The sequence below is a fragment of the Lissotriton helveticus genome, chromosome 1_2, assembly GCF_964261635.1.
Source record: "Lissotriton helveticus chromosome 1_2, aLisHel1.1, whole genome shotgun sequence".
In the NCBI taxonomy this organism is placed as follows: domain Eukaryota; kingdom Metazoa; phylum Chordata; class Amphibia; order Caudata; family Salamandridae; genus Lissotriton; species Lissotriton helveticus.
In genome coordinates this window covers 343,567,298-343,585,762 of record NC_136058.1, presented here as the reverse complement: position 1 = coordinate 343,585,762, position 18,465 = coordinate 343,567,298, and the positions used below count along the sequence as shown (strand labels likewise).

General features: G+C 50.3%; 1 pseudogene; it reads right to left on the bottom strand.

The window, feature by feature from the left end:
- Positions 1 to 7,771: 7,771 nt before the first annotated feature.
- LOC144808145 (5S ribosomal RNA) lies at positions 7,772 to 7,890 on the bottom strand (annotated as a pseudogene).
- Positions 7,891 to 18,465: the final 10,575 nt, after the last annotated feature.

Sequence of the window (18,465 nt, the reverse complement as noted above, 5' to 3'; positions counted from 1 at the left end):
AACTTTCTCATGCTCAAAGTACTTAAGAACAGTCTCTTAATTACGAATTAGTGCTCCAACAGCAAAATGCCTTGAAAGCCACCGGTCAGTGGTCGAAAAGAGACAACTTCACATTCAGTTACCAATGCAATTTCATCCAGCTTGGACTTCCTTGCAGGAGATCTGGAGAACATAGTGTAGACATTCCTCAATAATGTCTCCATCTCTTTAATCATTGGAACCCTCTTCCAGGCATCATCAACTCCCAAATCTTCTCGATGGGCGACACAATGCTGCTCAACTAGATGAGGAATGGATTGTTTAAGGCGAGTAGCAAAACCATTATTCTTCCCCATCATCACAGACGCACCATCAGATGTGAACATGACCATTTTCATGAGGTCCAGTTCATTGGCAGTGTAGAATTCTTTCACGGCAGTAGTGATAGCCTCAGCATTACAGCTAGTCAGCTTCACTATGCCCCCAAACTGCGTTTTGTGCTCGGTTGATGTTACAGGTCGGAACTTGAAGTACAGGATGAGCATTTTTCTAACAGAAATATCTGTGCTCTCATCAATTATCAAGCTTGCCGAAGTTCTGTCATAGCTTCACAGTGTATCACGCTATTGATGGCCTCAAGGTACTCAAAGGCATAGTTCTTGCTCCTCCAGCTGTCTGGTATCTTCACATACAAAGCTAGGTGGTCATGGATGACTTGTACAGATAACATTGAAGTATTCATCTTGACTGCCAGCAACATGTTGTTGATGAGAATCTTATCTCCTCAGGCATAGATCTTTTGGCGTTCAACTACTTCCATTCTATTTGCTTTGTCAGTGGCAGTTTCTGTCAGCATTGCCCGCACTCCAAAACCAAACCTGGCAGCAGCACTTCTGTTTCTCAATATCACCATGGCAGACTCGTGTACTTTGCTAAGTAGATGGCATTTCATGTAGTCCAGTTTCCAGCCATCACTCCATTTCTTCCCTGTGGAAAAGTCCCCAACAATCTTGGCTTCAGCACCTGCTTTGCTAATCAAGCCCACGTCTGGACTGTATTGAAATAGTTCCCCGAGTTGCATGCAAACCTTGCTTCGTGACTTCTGTGTCTCAGCCTCCACAATTTCCTTCATCCACTCTTCCTTGAATACAAGGCAACATTTCTTCCTTTGTGGTGAAGCACTGCACTCTCCCGAAGTTACTGCTTTGTGCTTGAACATTTCCGTACCCGCTGGTTTGAACCTGCTGTGCCACAAAGCCTGAAAAATAAGGAAACATGGCTTACGTTGACGCCTAGCACATGAATGCAATCTGTTATACTACAATGTATAAGATGCACCACAGTTTAACTCAACCCAACAATTACCTCTTCTGCTTGCACTCACGTGCGCCTGTTTAAATGTATGGGTTCTGGCTGCGAAACCTGCAACAGAAGAAAACATGGGTAAGTATATATGGTACTACAATGTTCAAGATGCACCACAGTTTAACTCAACCCAACAATTACCTCTTCTGCTTGCACTCACGTGCGCCTGTTTAAATGTATGGGGTTCTGGCTGCAAAACCTGCAACAGAAGAAAACATGGGTAAGTATATATGGTGCTACAATGTTCAAGATGCACCACAGTTTAACTCAACCCAACAATTACCTCTTCTGCTTGCACTCACGTACGCCTGTTCAAATGTATGGGGTTCTGGCTGCGAAACCTGCAACAGAAGAAAACATCGGTCAGTATATATGTTACTACAATGTTCTAGATGCAACACAGTTTAACGCAACCAAACAATTACCTCTTCTGCGTGTACTCACGTACGCCTGCTTAAATGTGTGGGGTACTGTCTGCGAACCCTGCAACTGAAAAAGCATTGGTATAACTCTACCAAACAATTACCTGTTTGTTCTGCCTGTACTCACGTCTGCCTGTGCAATTGTCTTTGGAGTACGGTCTCATGAACCTGCAAAAGAAAAAGAGGTGCAGATTGTGAATATATTTACCCATCAACCCCCAACCCAACGAGGAATTACCTTCTCTTTGTGGTACTCGCACCTGGCCACTCAAATCCAAATACCGTACAGACTGGAAACCTATAAGTGAAGACAAGTAAGTCAGCAAACGCCCGAAGAATTACAAACTATGCATGGGACCGGTCAAGAAGCCCAAGAGGAAAAATGACCAAATAATTACCTGGGATTCCAGCCTAGGACAACAGGTGGTGCGCCCATGTGTTCCATTATTAGCATCCATTGTCTTAAACTGGTCTATAAATCTGAATCCCAGGGGAAAGCGGCATCACAGAAGGTGTAATACAAAATACAAACTGTGCAAATGGTTGAGGTGGGTGAACAAGGTAACCCACAGGATGGCTGAGAAGCACACAATCCATCAAAAGATCCCACCTGAAGATGCTGCACTGGCGCGCAAACAATATGATTAACTACGTTCAAGTAATTTTCAGGCAACCATAAATATGTCAAGATAACTGAAGAATGATGGACTTGCTGCAGAGAGATCTAAGTTTTGCCTACTGGAAGTTGACTCATTAAGTAGCCAAGGAGGTTAAAATGCCTGATGAAAAGCTGGTGAACCATGCAGATCAAAAATCACATGCCATGTAACTAGGTCAGTGCATTACTGCTTCTGTCAGAAAGCTCATTTTGTTACTTGCAGTTTATAATTTTAAATCCTAATATAGAACAGTAACCTATTAACTACCAAACAGCTGCATTTCCATTCATTGCAATGCCAGAAAACCTGCGACAGACCACCCGAGAGGTAGAGTAACAGCTTTTGATTGTAGTAACTTAAGGGTGTTTTTGAACAGTAAATAAAACATTGTTAAAAATGCAGCTTTAAATTTAAAAACCTGCATCAAGAGGAATAACCTTCAATCTTGTTTTACTTGCAGAGATTTTTACATATTCCCCACATCTTCATTACTTTGATTTTGTTCACAAGAAAATGTCACCCTTAGCAATCGAATGCTAATCATAAGTACATTGACAATATGTAACTGTCACTTAAGCAATCTGAAACCTTGGTCCAGCCTGAGGCGCATGATATTGGCATGCAATTGATGCAACAAACATCATGTAAAAAAATGGCAGACTCACAATTCCAAAAATGGATACCCTAAGGAGTGAAATGATTTTGTTCTGTACACATACTGAAATTGTGGATTCAAAGCTGCTGTCAAATGAAGGAAAAAGGAAGCATGGTGAAATAAAATAACTGCCTAAGATCACACAGTTTGGTCAAGTGGGGAAGTCTGCAGTCTGTGTTACATCAAAGAGTATGCTTTATATTTAACTATTTGATGGGCTACATCAGTGCTGTACATTACATAAATACACTAATCACGTGTCAAATCAAGTTGTGCAGGAAGCCATTCCAGAAAAAAGTACAAAGTTAAAGCAAAGTAGGTTGCTTTATTTTAATGTTAACATCACGGACTTCCCCGACGTATCATAGCGCCCGATTTTAGGAGAGGCTGATCAGCGCAGTGTGTGTTTCCTGAAATGTTATTCATGCATTAAAAAATACAGAAATGCCTCATTCATTCCTGTTTGGAAGCCGGGGACCCCCAAGCAATTTGTACAACTTAAATTTCTTTTTAAAAACGCCTTTTGAAGCAGAGGCAATTTCAAGAGGGAGACATCCTGAATTGGGTCTATTGGCATGGACATGTATGCATACAGCTGTGTATTATTTATTGGTACGCAAGGGCTTGTGGAAAGTGAGCAACAAAAATCTGTGCCCTTTTTCTTCCTTCTGTTCCCCTCGCTGTCCCCATGCTCTCTCTGCCTGGTCTTTCCTTCTGTACCCCTCGCTGCCCGTGTCTCTGCCCAGTTTTCCCTTCTGTTCCCCTCGCTGCCCCGTGCCTCTCTGCCGGTTCTGCCTTCTGTTCTTAGCTGCCCCTATATTTCTGTATTCTGCCTCATTGCCATTAGTTTTTTGTGCCCGTCTGCCCTCTGTGCCACTCGTTTTTCTTCCCCTTTTGCCTTCTGTTCCACTTGTTTTTCCCTCGCTTTTTGTGCCTTTCTCCCCTCTGTTCCACTCGTTTTTTGTGCCTTTCTGCCCTCTGTTCCACTCGTTTTTTGTGCCTGTATGCCCTCTGTCCCACTTGTTTTGTGTGACTTTCTGCGCTCTGTCACACTCGTTTAGTGTGCCTTTATGCCCTCTGTCCCAATCTTTCTGCCCTCTGTCCCACTCGTTTTTTGTGCCTGTATGCCCTCTCTCCCACTCGTTTTTTGTGCCTTTCTGTCCTGTTTTCCGCTCGTTTTTGTGCCTTTACGCCCTCTGTCCCACTCGTTTTTTGTGCCTTTATGCCCTCTCTCCCAATCGTTTTGTTAGCTTTTCTGTCCTGTGTTCCACTCAATTTTGTGCCTTTATGCCCTCTGTCCCACTCGTTTTTTGTGCCTTTATGCCCTCTGTCCCACTCGTTTTGTTTGACTTTCTGCCCTCTGTCCCACTCGTTTTGTGTGCCTTTCTGCCCTTTGTCCCACTCTTTCTGCCCTCTGTCCCACTCGTTTTTTGTGCCTTTATGCCGTCTCGCCCACTAATTTTTTGTGCCTTTCTGTCCTGTGTCCCACTCGTTTTTTGTGCCTTTATGCCCTCTCTCCCACTCGTTTTTTGTGCCTTTCTGTCTTCTGTCCCACTCGTTTTGTGTGACTTTCTGCCCTCTGTCCCACTCGTTTTGTGTGCCTTTATGCCCTCTGTCCCGCTCGTTTTGTGTGCCTTTATACCCTCTGTCCCACTCTTTCTGCCCTCTGTCCCACTCGTTTTTTGTGCCTTTATGCCCTCTCTCCCACTCGTTTTTTGTGCCTTTCTGTCCTGTGTTCCACTCGTTTTTGTGCCTTTATGCCCTCAGTCCCACTCGTTTTTTGTGCCTTTATGCCCTCTGTCCCACTCGTTTTTTGTGACTTTCTGCCCTCTGTACCACTCGTTTTGTGTGCCTTTATGCCCTCTGTCCCACTCTTTCTGCCCTCTGTCCCACTCTTTATCCCCTCTGTCCGACTCTTTATGCCCTCTGTCCCACTCTTTATGCCCTCTGTCCCACTCTTTATGCCCTCTGTCCCATTCTTTCTGTCCTGTGTCCCACTTGTTTTGTGTGCCGTTCTGCCCTCTCGGCTTCAGTTCCGCTCGTTGCCCACCCGCGCTGGCCTCTCTTATAAGTATTGCTGATAATCAGACCCCATTCACGGGCTCCAATTAACAGCAATACTTAAACAAAAGGCCACAGTCTGCCTCGCGCTTTACTAACAAAAGCGTAGACACTTTCCAAACACAGCGTGTGCTAAAGTGCACGCTGTGTTTGGAAAGTGTCTACGCTTTTGTTAGTAAACGCGGGGCAGACTGTGGCCTTTTGTTTAAGTATTGATGTTAATCGGAGCCCATGAAGGGGCTCTGGTTATCAGCAATACTTAAACAAAAGGCCACAGTCTGCCACGCTCCCACACAGCTGCATCACCACAATCCCCACCAGCCCCTCCGCCTCCTTACCTGCACTCCTCACGCCAGCTCCGCCGCCACCACATGGAAAAATGCCTCATGATCACGCCGCTCGCTTTTTAAAAGCGGCGGGTGGCGCGACTCTCTAGCGACGTCTTGTGTGCGGGCTCCATGCTAGGTGGTGCGTGCTGACGTCAGGGGAGGTGCACACGCGCGCGCGGCCTAGAGGGAACGGTGGTCCTTACCCAATATGGCTGCCTGACAGGAAGTACCTGTCACCTGGCCTATAAGGGTGGGACCAACACAGGAAACATCCTGAAATATTAAAGCAGAAAGCAAACAAAAGACAGAATCTTTGTACGTCCCCCCCACCACCAAGGGCGGGCCGGAGGGAACATGATTGTGACGTGGAAGACTATGACTCGGAGTAATGAACATTACTGGTAAGTAACCGAGTTATTACCATCCTCGTCCGTCTTCCTCGTCACAGTCACCAAGGAGCGTATACCCAAGTGCCAGATGAACAAAGAAAGAGACATCCAGGTTGCCAAGGAAAACACAATGCAGACAAGCACACAACCAGTGAACAGGTGCATGTATGGCGGAGCCAAATAAAACCCAGAAGAACCACACCCATACGCAAGGAATGGGAGAAGAAGGCATGAGGGGAGTACCAAGCCGCCAAATCACAAAGTACCAACAAGGAAGCCTCATGAAGAAGCCCAGGAGGAAGACACCCACCGGGTGGACCGACCATGAAAGACGGGGGGAAGAGAGACCCCGGAAGCGGGAAGGCCAAAGAGAAGCGGACCGAACCCAAAGGGAAGAGGCCTTCGCAGGGCAATGGCCCTGACGGGCAACCTCAAGGAGACAAATAAAAAAGTCCACCAGGCGAAGGGAGGCCGAGAGCTAAGGCAGATCACAAGAGCCCAAGGCAACCAGAGAATGAAGCCATATCCCAAAACCGAAGAGGGGCAGCCGAGGACAATATGGGAAGAAGGACCGGTCAGGATGAAGGACCAGGGAAGTACCCACAACGTCGCCCAAACAGAATGGACCAGAATTCAATTCAAGAGGGCCCAAAGGAAGTTCCCCAGGGGGAATTAGGCGAAGCAGACAGGCAGTAGCAGGAAAAACAAACTGCGCAGAAGGCAAGAAGCCAAGGACTCAAAGAGACGAGATTACCCCCGGATAGCCGAATGGCAGACCACTGGGAGAGGAGAGCAGACGGAGAAGTGAAAACTGCCCCGAAGGAACACAAGCACAGAACCCTCACACAGGCAACAGGGAGAAACCTGCAAAGAAGAAAACCGCCAGCGACGGCCGCAGGCCCCAAGGGCACAGCACGTCCGAAGACACTGGGAGAAGGACAGTGGATGCCCGTGTGCTGTAGCAAAGCAGTGTGCCAGAAGAGGACACCTAGACGACAGGGAAGGATGTAGCAAAGGCAGGATCCGAACCCGCAGCCCGCGAGAGCCGATGCCACCAGAGGCACAAGACACAACAACGAGCGAAAGCCCCATGGAGAACAAACTATCATAGGAGCATGAAGCAGCCCCCCAGGAGAGAGAAGGCCTAAGGAAACATCCGAGGGACAGAAGATGACCCAAAGGGGAGGCCACAAAAGGAGGCACTGACCCTGGGCAAGAATCGCAACACCCCCGAAAGAGAGGAAGTACAGGTAGCCTACAGCACCAGGCATAGCCAGGCGGGCCCACATCCAGGGCCGACCATGCAGACAACCGACGAGAGCAGGCAATCACAGGGCCGGATGGCAGGGGGCACCAAAGTGTCAAGGAGCCCGATGGGCCCCAGAGGAAACCAGGGGCAGGAACAACTGCAACACACCAACGTGGCCGCACATGGTCAAGAGACCCAAGAGAGGGCAGAGACCCCAACGGGAACAACAGTGATCAGCAACCCAGACCCAACGCCTGCCCAGGAACCCACAACCACAAGGCGAAGGACCCAGGAACCGGACGGAGACAAACCGGCCACCCATCTCGAGAGAGGCAGGAGACGGCAGAGGCATGGGGAAGGGGAGCACTAGCCGGAAAATGCCAGGAGATGGCAGAAAAGGTGATACACGGGCACGACCCCACTCCCAAAAAGGCCGGGAGGAACCCCCGCACAAGACAGGGGATGACCCAAGGCACGCCCATAGGAGTATGTGCCACCAGAGGCACAAGACGAACCAACGAGCACCAGCCCCATAAAGGAGGCAGCAGAGGTACCACTGAGAGGCAGTCGGCCCCCCCAAGTACAACAGAGGACATGCCCCCAGCGAGCGAAGCAAATCAAACCCATGCACAACATGAACAATAGTAAAGCGCACAAATCACTAGCCTACAGCACCTCGTAAGCCCAGGCGGTCTCCCATCCAGGTACTAACCAGGACCGACCCTGCCTAACTTCTGAGATCAGACGAGATCAGGTGCTTTCAGGGAGGAATGGGCATAGGCCTGAAGGGCTCAAGGCGCAGAATAACAGACGCATATTGCTATCCAACGAAGTGCACCATTCCCAGGACACCTTAGCAGCATAGCGGGATACAATGCCCCGTGGGATCCCGTGTAACAGTGGAAATACCAATGAGCCAAAGCCCCGGTTTTAAAAACACAAAACCAAAGGGGCAGGGCAACCAGCTACCCAAGGAGAAGTAGCGGGAACTCAGAGCAGGATGTTCCGGACTGAGACTCACAAGCAGCGACCACAGGTGTATTTAAAGGCACCAACGCGGGATACTTTAACAGCAGTGGTTGGACTTGAAGACACTGTACATAAAAATAAATTCATAGTTCAAAAATATATCACCTGGGGATATAAACACAGCATCGGTAGGATATAAACCCCAGCCTGTGAGGGCAGGCGCCACCAAAGGCAAAAGACCCACCATTGAGCCACAGCTCTTTGGTGTGATATCTGTGGGCTCTAGGCCCACATGCTGAGGAAATGAATAGACACCAACACCGTGATCGTAGTTACTGGTAATGGCCATGAGTATGTGCACTCGGGCTCCTTTATTAGCAGGGCTCCTAATTGGTAGCACCTGTGTTGGATGGGTGTAGGTGAGTGTGTGGGCCAGCCCTCGAGGGAGCGGCTAGCAAAGCATTCAACTGTGTCCAACAGGACACAACATTCCTCCCAAATCATATGAAAAACAAAAACAAAAAACAAAAGTCCAACCTATGGGAAGGAATGGAAAAACAAGTAAAAACAACTAAAAGTCTCACAGTGCAGGCCAGCGGTGGAATGGTGCAGCTGGAAGCACCCGAGCATCTTGGCACGTGTCCATATTTTAACCAGGTATATCCGGACACAGACACAGTGCTGATGAAGTCTGGCCCTCCAGCTTTGCATCAGTTAACTGACAGTTCCCCAACATTATGTTAGTCAGTGCAGCGTACTCTTGCTCTGAGACAATTGATGTTGTCCAGTTCATACATGGGTGCATCGGGATGCAGAGTGAAACTCATTGTAAGCACATTAATCCATTAACGACAACCTTGGAAATCCACCGGTGGGGCAAAGTAAAATCCATCACTCACGCTCGGGGAGGCCCTTTAAATGAGTTGCCGTGGGACCGCCTATGGGCTGCACCGGGTCTGCACGTGTCCACATCTAGACAGCCGCAAGACCACCTTGGAGCCTCCGCCTAGTCACTTGCACAACTTCAAGGGTAGATGTAACCTGGACAAACATGCACTCACCACCAGGACAGGATGTGTGCCAACTGGATCGGTACATGGTTCAGGATTCCACTCACGTCATTTACGCCCCCTAGATGGTACTGATGCACATGGCTAATGATGGAATGGCAGCCATGAAATAATTAGTAAAAAGTGGCGACAGGCCATGCAATGCATGCCCTTTATATACATGTCCTAAAATGTGGCGACAGGCCACGGAAACTCACAGGGGACTCCTGCTTACTCTGTCACATCCTTAGGACTCCTCATCTTCTCCCGTCACAGACCTCTCCCCGGTCTGGTCCTGTTAATAGGACTGGGAGGCTTCCCAGATGTGACAGCTAGCTTAAGGAAGACAGTGTAAATAAGATCCGTACTGTAGTGCCTTGCATACCCATCATCCCATCGATAAAGTATTCCAGCAACTCTGGAACATAACTCCCTTCTCATTTACAAGTGTGGCAACTTGCCACTAAGATCATGGGAATCTCCATGGCTCTCTCTTTCAGCTGTGCCCACGTGCCACCAGAGGCATATGCCCTCATCATCAACAAAGTCAACAATGCAGCAATGTAAGAAAGTAAATGAATTGATTCCACAAGCACCAATCCAGGCCCTTGTGTAACTTGTTATGTACGCATAATGTGAAAACTTCATCAGAATTAACCCTTTCTTTTCCAGGCACGGGCTGATTGGTTGAATCACGTAATACAAGGAACTGGCATCCCTTCTAAACAGTCCTCAAACAAAGCATATTTTCCAGCCTTTCCCCTCCTGGTGCCAATATAAAATCTCCACAATCCTCATCTACATCTGAACCATATGCCAGGTGGCCTTTATCTAGAGGAGTAAGGTGTGTATCTCCTTTAAATTGGAGGCTGTAAAAAGTGGTCTTTACCATTGTGCCTTTCTCAGCAACCTTTCACAACACCCTTCTCACTAGCGTGGCAGTGTATGACCTCTCAGTAGTAATACATCCAGATCACAGACGATGTGCAGAAACATGTGCCCTCACCACTAGGTGGCGCCACTTGTACCGCCATAGGACACAACAGCATTCGGGAGGAGTAACCAACTACAGCAGTAACAAAACCATTACCTCCTCGTCCTTTCTCCCCGTCCCATTCCTGACAAGTGAGCAGCTAGTCTGCTCTACAGAAACCCCTACCTAGCTGAGCTGTTTGCACTTCCCCCTAGGATGACGTCACCATCACATGACTACAAAGGGGGAAGTGCATCAACAAACATTCTGTTCTTTTTTTCTGCACTCTACGTTCCGGTCTGCCTGGCTGTGCTGTTCAGGGTTGCCTGGATTTGGGTAAGTTCCCCTGTTGTTATTTGTGCTGTTTGTACGGCGGCCTGCTTTAGCGGCCGCCTTTGTTTCTGATTTTGTTTCCCTCACGCTGCCTCTGTATTCGGGCGTTTAAATTATACGCTCACTTTCACTCACCGGGTGTGTTGGCCTGCTTTAGCGGCCGTTCCTAGGTGGTCTCCGGTCCCGTTTTTTGCCCTGCATTAGCGGGCTGGGGCTTTCTGGAGCTTGTGGTGAGGCGCGCTTGTGTTCATGTGCTTTTGGGGGCGATTTTGGCGGCAGGCTGGGCTTTTTGTGCCGGCCCACGTTTCCTCCGCCCCCGGGTGCTCGGGTCCTCGGACCTTTATATGGGGTCCTTCAGGGCTGTTTTTTGTCCTTGTCTGTGCCCGTTTTGACTATTTTTGGACTTGGCTGCTGTGCACTCTGTCTTTGGTTGTCTCATGGCTTCTGAAGCTTCTTCTTCTGCGGCCCCTCTGGATGCCCTGCGCCTGCTTATAAATGAGGCTGTGGCTGCTGCTTTCCTGGCTAGGGATGCGGCTGGGCCTCCTCCCAAGTTGCCTCATGTTTCTCTGGATCCGCAGGCTGCTCCTGAGGATGACGTTGGTCCTGATGATGATGAGGGTGTCCGTGGTCGTTTTGTTCAGGGTGTTGAGCTCGCTGAACTTTTCACCCATGTGCGGTCCAATTTGGGCTTCTCTCCTCCTGCTGATGCTGTTGTAGAGGATGACTTTTTTACGCAGTATGTCCAGCCTGCTCCGGACTCTTTTCCTTTGCATGGGGCGGTGCGCAATGTGCTGTCTCACGAATGGAAGGAGGTGGACAAGTCTACTTTTCCTCGTTTCCTGTCCAGGCGTTACCCTCTTGAGGGTTTTGCTGCTGAGTTCCCTCAGGCTGTGAAAGTTGACAATTTGATGGCCGGCCTTTCCTCTCAGGGTTTGGTCGTTTCTGGCTTCTGTCCCAATCCCGGGTGTCTGCCCGTCTCTGGTTATGGAGTCAGGGGGAGATGGCGTCCACTCTGCATCTCCTTCCTTGGTCCAGGCTCCATCTGTACCCCTGTTGCATCATGTCCTGTCGCACTGGGATCCTGCCTCCTTGGACTACGAGACTCTGATCCCTGTCACTCCGGGGATTCGGGCGGATCTCCAGTGGTGGTTGTCCCCTCTCTCTCTTTCCCGGGGGTTCGATCTCCTTCCTCCTCAGTCTGTGGTCGTGTTGTCCACGGATGCCAGTGCTTTGGGATGGGGTGCCGTTCTGGGTGCCTCCAAGGCTCAGGGTCGGTGGTCGGTGGTCCAGTTTCGAATCCCTCCAGTCCTCGAACTGGAAGGAGTTAAGGGCGGTGTGGTTAGCTCTTCTTTGGTTCGCTCCTCTCCTTCGGGGTCGGGCGGTCTCTTTGCAGACGGACAATCAGGTGGTTCGTTCTTATGTGAATAACCAGGGGGGCATGTGTCGTGCTCTGTTTCTCCTGTCCCGGGAGATCGGCCTTTGGGCCGAGTCGAGTCTCCTGTCTCTGACGGCGGTCTATCTTCCCGGGAAGGAGAATGGGCCTGCGGATTCTTTGTGCAGGGTGTTCCCCTCCTCTGTGTCCCTCTGTCTGACCCCGGATCTGTTCGATCTGATTGTCCTCCGGTTCGGCCTTCCTTGGCTGGATCTTTTTGCCTCGGAGGTGTCCGCCCTTCTTCCTCAGTTTTGCAGCATAATTCCCTCTCCGTTGGTGTGGGCTACCGATGCTTTCTCGATTCCTTGGTCGAGGGGTCTGCTGTTTGCCTTCCCTCCGTTTGTCTTAATTCCGATGGTCCTCCGGATCGGGCGGAGGTTCTCCTGGTGGTTCCGGAATGGTCTCGGCAGTCTTGGTTCCCCCTTCTGCTGACCTTTTCTGTTTGCCCGCATTGGCGGTTTCCCCTGTCTCCCTCCCCGCTGTGGACTCCTCTCCTCGGGGTTGCCTCCCTGCGTCGCCTCCGGCTGGCGGTTTGGCACTTGAGAGGTTGAATTTGCTGGATCTGGGTTGCTCGGTGGAGGTTGCCCATTGTCTTCAGCTTTCTCTGCGTCCTTCCACTCTGAAGTCGTATGCCCGTCCCTGGAAGAGTTTCTCTACTTGGTGTCTTGGGAAGGGTCTCTCTTCTGCCTCCTGTGGGGCCGTGAGGGTGTTGGACTTCTTGTGGGATGGTTTCGTCCTGGGTCTTGCGGTTTCTTCCCTGCGGGTTCAGTGGGCTGCTATTCTTGCCTTTCAGGGTTCCTCTGTTGCCTCTGTCTCCCCGTTGGTGGCTCTCCTTCTGAGGAATTTCTTGCTTCAGCGTCCTGTCTCCCGTTCTCCTGTGCCTCCTTGGGATCTTCCCTTGGTTCTGCGGGCTTTGACGGGTCCTCCTTTCGAGCCTTTGGACTCCGTAGCCCTGAAATTCCTTTCTGCTAAGGTTATTTTCCTGGTGGCCATTACTTCGGGGTGGAGGGTTGGTGAGATTGGGGCACTGATGGCTTCCCCGCCCTTCTTGCGCTTTTGCGATGATAAGGTGATTCTCCGTCCGAGTCAGTTCTTTCTCCCTAAGGTGGTGTCTTCCTTTCACTGTCAGGAGGATATTATTCTCCCGGTGTTTTTTCCGGCTCCTGCCTCTCCTGAGGAGGTGCTCCTCCATTCCTTGGATGTGCTGAGGGCTCTCCGCATCTACTTTTAGCGTACGGCTGGTTTCCGTAAAGTGGATTCCCTGTTTGTCACCTATGGCCTCTCGGGTCTGGGGCTTCGGCCTTCTTTGTCCACCTTGTCTCGTTGGCTCAGGGGGGCTGTGGTTTCTGCTTACGATTCTGCCCACTGTCCTCTGCCTTCTTCTGTTCAGGGTCAGTCGACTCGGAGCGTGTCTTCCTCCTGGGCCATGTTCAAGGGGGCCTCGTTGAGGGACATTTACAATGCTGCCACATGGGCTTCTCCCCATACGTTTGTTACCCATTATCGGCTTCAGTTGGGGATGGCGGCCTCTGCTGCCTTTGGGGCTCGTGTCCTTTCTGCGGTACATGATTTGTGATCTGTACTTTTTTCTGTTGATTAAAACTGGACCTGTTTTTTCTCGAACTGTTTGGTCTGTTTTTTTCTTACAATCACCGTGTGCTTGGGTATGGGCTCACTTGTCAGGAATGGGACGGGGAGACAGGACGAGGAGGTAATGCCCGGTTACTCACCGGTAATATCCATTACTCCGAGTCCTGGTCTCCCCGTCCCATTCCTAAGCCCTTCCCTCCCTCCCTGGTTTAGGTTTTCTTTGGGTGATTGTCTGTTTTTCGTTCTGGGTTCTTTGGTATTCTCAGGATGTTTGTTGATGCACTTCCCCCTTTGTAGTCACGTGATGGTGACGTCATCCTAGGGGGAAGTGCAAACAGCTCAGCTAGGTAGGGGTTTCTGTAGAGCAGACTAGCTGCTCACTTGTCAGGAATGGGACGGGGGGACCAGGACTCGGAGTAATGGATATTACCGGTGAGTAACCGGGCATTCCAACAGTCATGTAGCAGTGTACTGATAGGTACAGAGAGGGTGTGGCTCACACAGGATGTAGTAGGGGATTGTCTTCATCTGCAAGCAGCCAGCATGCCACCATGGGAACATCTATGCAAAGCTTCCAGAAACCAGCGCAGGGTGGACACATGTAGGTACCTGGGTCGTACTAGAGAAGCCCTACCAGTTCATTTCATCCACTATCCTCTCCGGTATTGGTAGGCTGCATCCATCCCCTGTTGGTGAAGTATACTCAAACTCTAGTGCATTCCCTGCACATTTCACGTCATATGGATTGCCAGAGCTTTTCCTTACAGAAAACGAACAGTGAGAGATCCTGGATTGCCCAATAAACACTATGTCCCCTTTCAGCTTTGGGTGGTTTACATTCATGCTACCTTCTCTCTGGCTCTCTTAATCAGGCGTGCAACACCCATTGGGTTCACCAGGCTTCAGCCCCCCCGTCGTGTGTGTCAGCCCGGGCTGACACAGCTTCGCGGCTGGCGGCGTCTAATTGCAGCCGCACCCGAGTACTTCACAGGTCTGTAAAAGACCATTTAAATGTAAACAAGGCTTTTGTTATGTGTTCACCCCTTCTTACAGCCACTGTGGTTACGGCTGGAAGAATTATCCCCCCCCAAAAAAAGTCAACCCCCCCGTAATTTGTCTCTAGTTGCCCGCCTGCTCTTAATACTCCTTTCATTCTTCCCTCTAGCCATCACAGGTTAACACCAACAGCAGACACAGGTAACTTGCCAGGGAAGTTAATAAGGAAAACTGACCATCAGTGTAGTTGTTGACAAACTGCCACCAGTGAGCATGCAATGCTATTCAGGCTATACGCAGTGGTGGAGATACGCGTCGCTCTTGACCGCAATGACCAGAGCTGGAGGAGGGAGCATATAACTAGGGCCGTAGGCATCAAGACGAGGTAACACAGTTTTGGGCACTGCAGGCCATGTACTGAGGCATGGACAACTGGTAGCTCCTCAGTCGGCCACTTCAGTAACAAGTTACGTCCCTGAGGTTTCAGTGCGGCTGCTAGGTGGGGCTTTAATCACCTCCCCACGCCTCGGGCTACAGCAGCTCTCCTATTGCCGGCCGCTGCCTCCTCTGGTGTGAGGCTTTACAGGTGGTCACCGGCATGAAAAACAGTACTGGGCCATATCTTCCACACGCACCACGTGAAGCACAGCAGATAGGTGAGGGTGCGGGAGTGGCTTAGTTTTCCCGGTGGCAGCAGACAGCAGCAAAACTTTGGGGCCTCACTACAATCCTTAGGAGCACGACAACCCTCTCCTCTCCAGGACTAGTGTCGGCATGCTCAATCAACTACTGGAATGGCGCTACACTCGGTCAGGGGCAAAGTAAGGCAGGGGCCCGCTATATTTCAACAAACACCATAGTGCCAATATCGGCACCAACCCCTGAACGCTCATCCCCCCACTTTACCAAAATAAAAGACACCACACTCTGAAATGTTGGAGAAAGTTGTTGCAGCTTCATTAGCATATACATTATGCCAACATGTTGGGTTATCTTACGGGCGATCCAGGAGCAGGCCGCCCCTCGCGACCCGCCCACCTGATGAGCCATAACCCCCCCGTGGTGTTAACCGCGGGGGCTTTGTCAGTTATGGGGAAGGTCTAACCCCTCCCCCGGCGGACCTACAATCCGCCCCTTGCTCACGCCCCTCTCCCTACGGGGGGCTGAGCGTTGCTGGCAACCCCCGGTTGCTCAGGTATACAACCGCCCGAAGGACTAACGGGGTGCCGTCACTCCTCCAGGATCCCACCGTGGATCTCCCTCGGGATAATTTGCTCTCGCACCCTTCCGGTGCTCCTGTAGAGGGTACCCTTCTGTACCTTCCTGCATTGGATCGCCCTGTAATTCCGCCATGTGCGGCAGCCGCCATCCCAGAGCCCCCCCACATACTCTTCCTCCTTAGATACAACCCGCTGCTCCCATTGCTTCCGCTAAATCAAATAGAAAAATAGCCATCCCTACTTCAGATAAATGAACACCGTCTCCATCAAAGCAACCCGTGCATTTCGTGTGTAGCAGACCGTGTCTTATGAAACCAAATCCCCTTTGCTCTGTGAATTTGCGCATGGCGCTGTTCACCTGCCTGCGGGAAGTCTCCAATGCTACCCCTGACCTAGCGCCTTTCCAATGAAGACTTGGTGTGATTTCGGACCACCATAATTCACAGGTCCCCAGGAGGTTGCTCAAATCGCACATAGTGTTCCTCATCATCTGCAACAGGCCCCTGCGGCCCACATGCACCAACTGCTCGCCACCTAAATGTATTATTAGTAAGTCAGGTGTCAATTCACCCCCGTCCAGTAACTGCCGAATTTTGTTTTTTAGGCTACTCCACTGCATGTCGGGCGACACTATCCACTTTAGCTTGGTCGCTGTGAAACCATGTTTCCACTTTCCGCTATCCGCCCACCGGGCTACCCTTTGAATTCTCAAATGTCCTGTCACCCAGACCGATTTACCTAGTAAATAAGAGATGCAGATGTTTTACACCTTGTTTATTAACATCACACAAAGATATACACACTGCAAACCAATAACATTGCGATAATAACACACCAAGAACAAAATGTTTTGAAACCGATGCTTATAGCTCCTCCTATGAATGTATATATCGTTTGTAGCAATTCGACTCCCAGCGCCCCACATGTTTTATATTTTCAACTGGCAAGCCTGCCTGAAACGCCGTGGTCGCTGCCCCTATCCTGAAAGAATGCGTACAAAATCTTTTGCCCAGTACTTTATTACCAGATAAATCTAGACAGGTATCCATGACACGCTGCACCTGGTACTTGGTCAAAGGTGTTCCATCCGCATGAACCAGCAAATAACCTTCAGCAGGAGGGCGCAGGGAAAGGTATCTCTCAACCAGACGTACCGGGCAGTACCTAGCAACCTCTAACTTGTTCAGCACTATTACTTTGCCAGCCCCTTCCTGATCCGTTTTAGATTGTCTCAACCTTAGTGATAAGCAATCCCCAGACAACATAGTATCCTGGATACACAAAGCTATGCCCGATCTATCCTTCTTTGACTTCGCGACTATCTCCCCTATCCTGAAGGCACCAAAGAAGGCCAGCGCAAATGTTGCGGAAAAGAGAACTGCCTCAAACCCAGAACTTGTGGCCCTTTCGATGCTATCCAGCATCCCCTTTAATGTAGCAAAGTCAATCGCTGCCCTGTTATCTGAAGCACGAGGCTCGCTTCTGGACCAGCCCTTCAGCGCTGACCTGATTAAAAATGACTTTGTTGGGTCTAGCTGCCCCTCAATCGAGCGTGATGGCTGATGGCTGACAGATGCTCAGCAACCCAAGACTGTGATTTGCCCTCATCTTTCGCCCACAGAATAAAGTCCTGCGTCCGGGATTCCAGCGTGGGCCTCTCCTGTTCCCAATCCCCGGTGACGGCGCAGAACTTCTCCACGCCCACTCGGTATCGTTTGATCGTCCCCGGGGCCAACGCCAGCTCCCCTAGCCCTCTCAATCGCCTCTCAGATTCAGAAGGAACCATAGGTACTCGGGGAAACGGGTCATCTCTTCCTTTGCTCTCGGCCATACCTCACGAAACCTGTGCCACAGGAAGCGAGAAAGAGCGTCAGCCGCTGTGTTCTGGACCCCTTGAATATGCCGCGCTCTACACTCCACATTGCTCACCAGGCAAACCCTCATCAACTCCCTAAGTAGACATACAACTAGCGGGCATGAAGCTGACTGCGAATTAATAGCCTGCACCACTGCTAAATTATCCGACCACATCAGGACCCTCCGTGCTGCTAGCTTCTCTGGCCACAGGTGAAATGCTACCACAATAGGGAACAGTTCTAGCACAGTAATGTTGGATGTAACCTTCTTTTTTCACCACACATTCGGCCATGCTTGCGCACACCACTCCATGTCCAAAATGACACCAAAACCTTCTCTTCCAGAAGCATCCGTGAACATAGAAAGGTCAGGAGACCCTGCCCAAGGCGCCCTCCAAACTACAGAGCCGTTGAAGTCCCCAAGGAAGGTGGCCCACATCTTAAGGTCCTCTCTCATGCCTTTGCTGATCCTCACTAAATGATAGCTCTTGCTGACTTTCGTGGATGCCCTTGCCAACTTGCACGCAAAGACCCTTCCCGCGGGGATGATTCTTGCTGCGAAGTTGAGCTTGCCCAGCAGACTCTGTAAAAAACCCAGAATCACCTTATCCTGACCCAGAGCAGAATGAATGGTTTGTGCCAGATCCAGAACCTTGTCTGCTGGTAACCTACACTCGCCCTTCACTGTGTCGATTTTAATCCCTAAGAAGGTCAAAACCTGCGCAGGGCCGACTGTCTTACCTGGAGCTAAGGGGACCCCTAAGCTAGCAGTCAGTGCTTCAAACTTCTGCAAAGCTTCGCTACACTCCTCTGACCCGTGACTTCCTATAAAAAGGAAGTCATCCAGGTAATGAGAAACCCCGCTGATCCCATAGCGAGACTGCAGAGCCCACTGCAGGAAGCTACTGAACGCTTCAAAGTAGGCACAAGACACTGCAC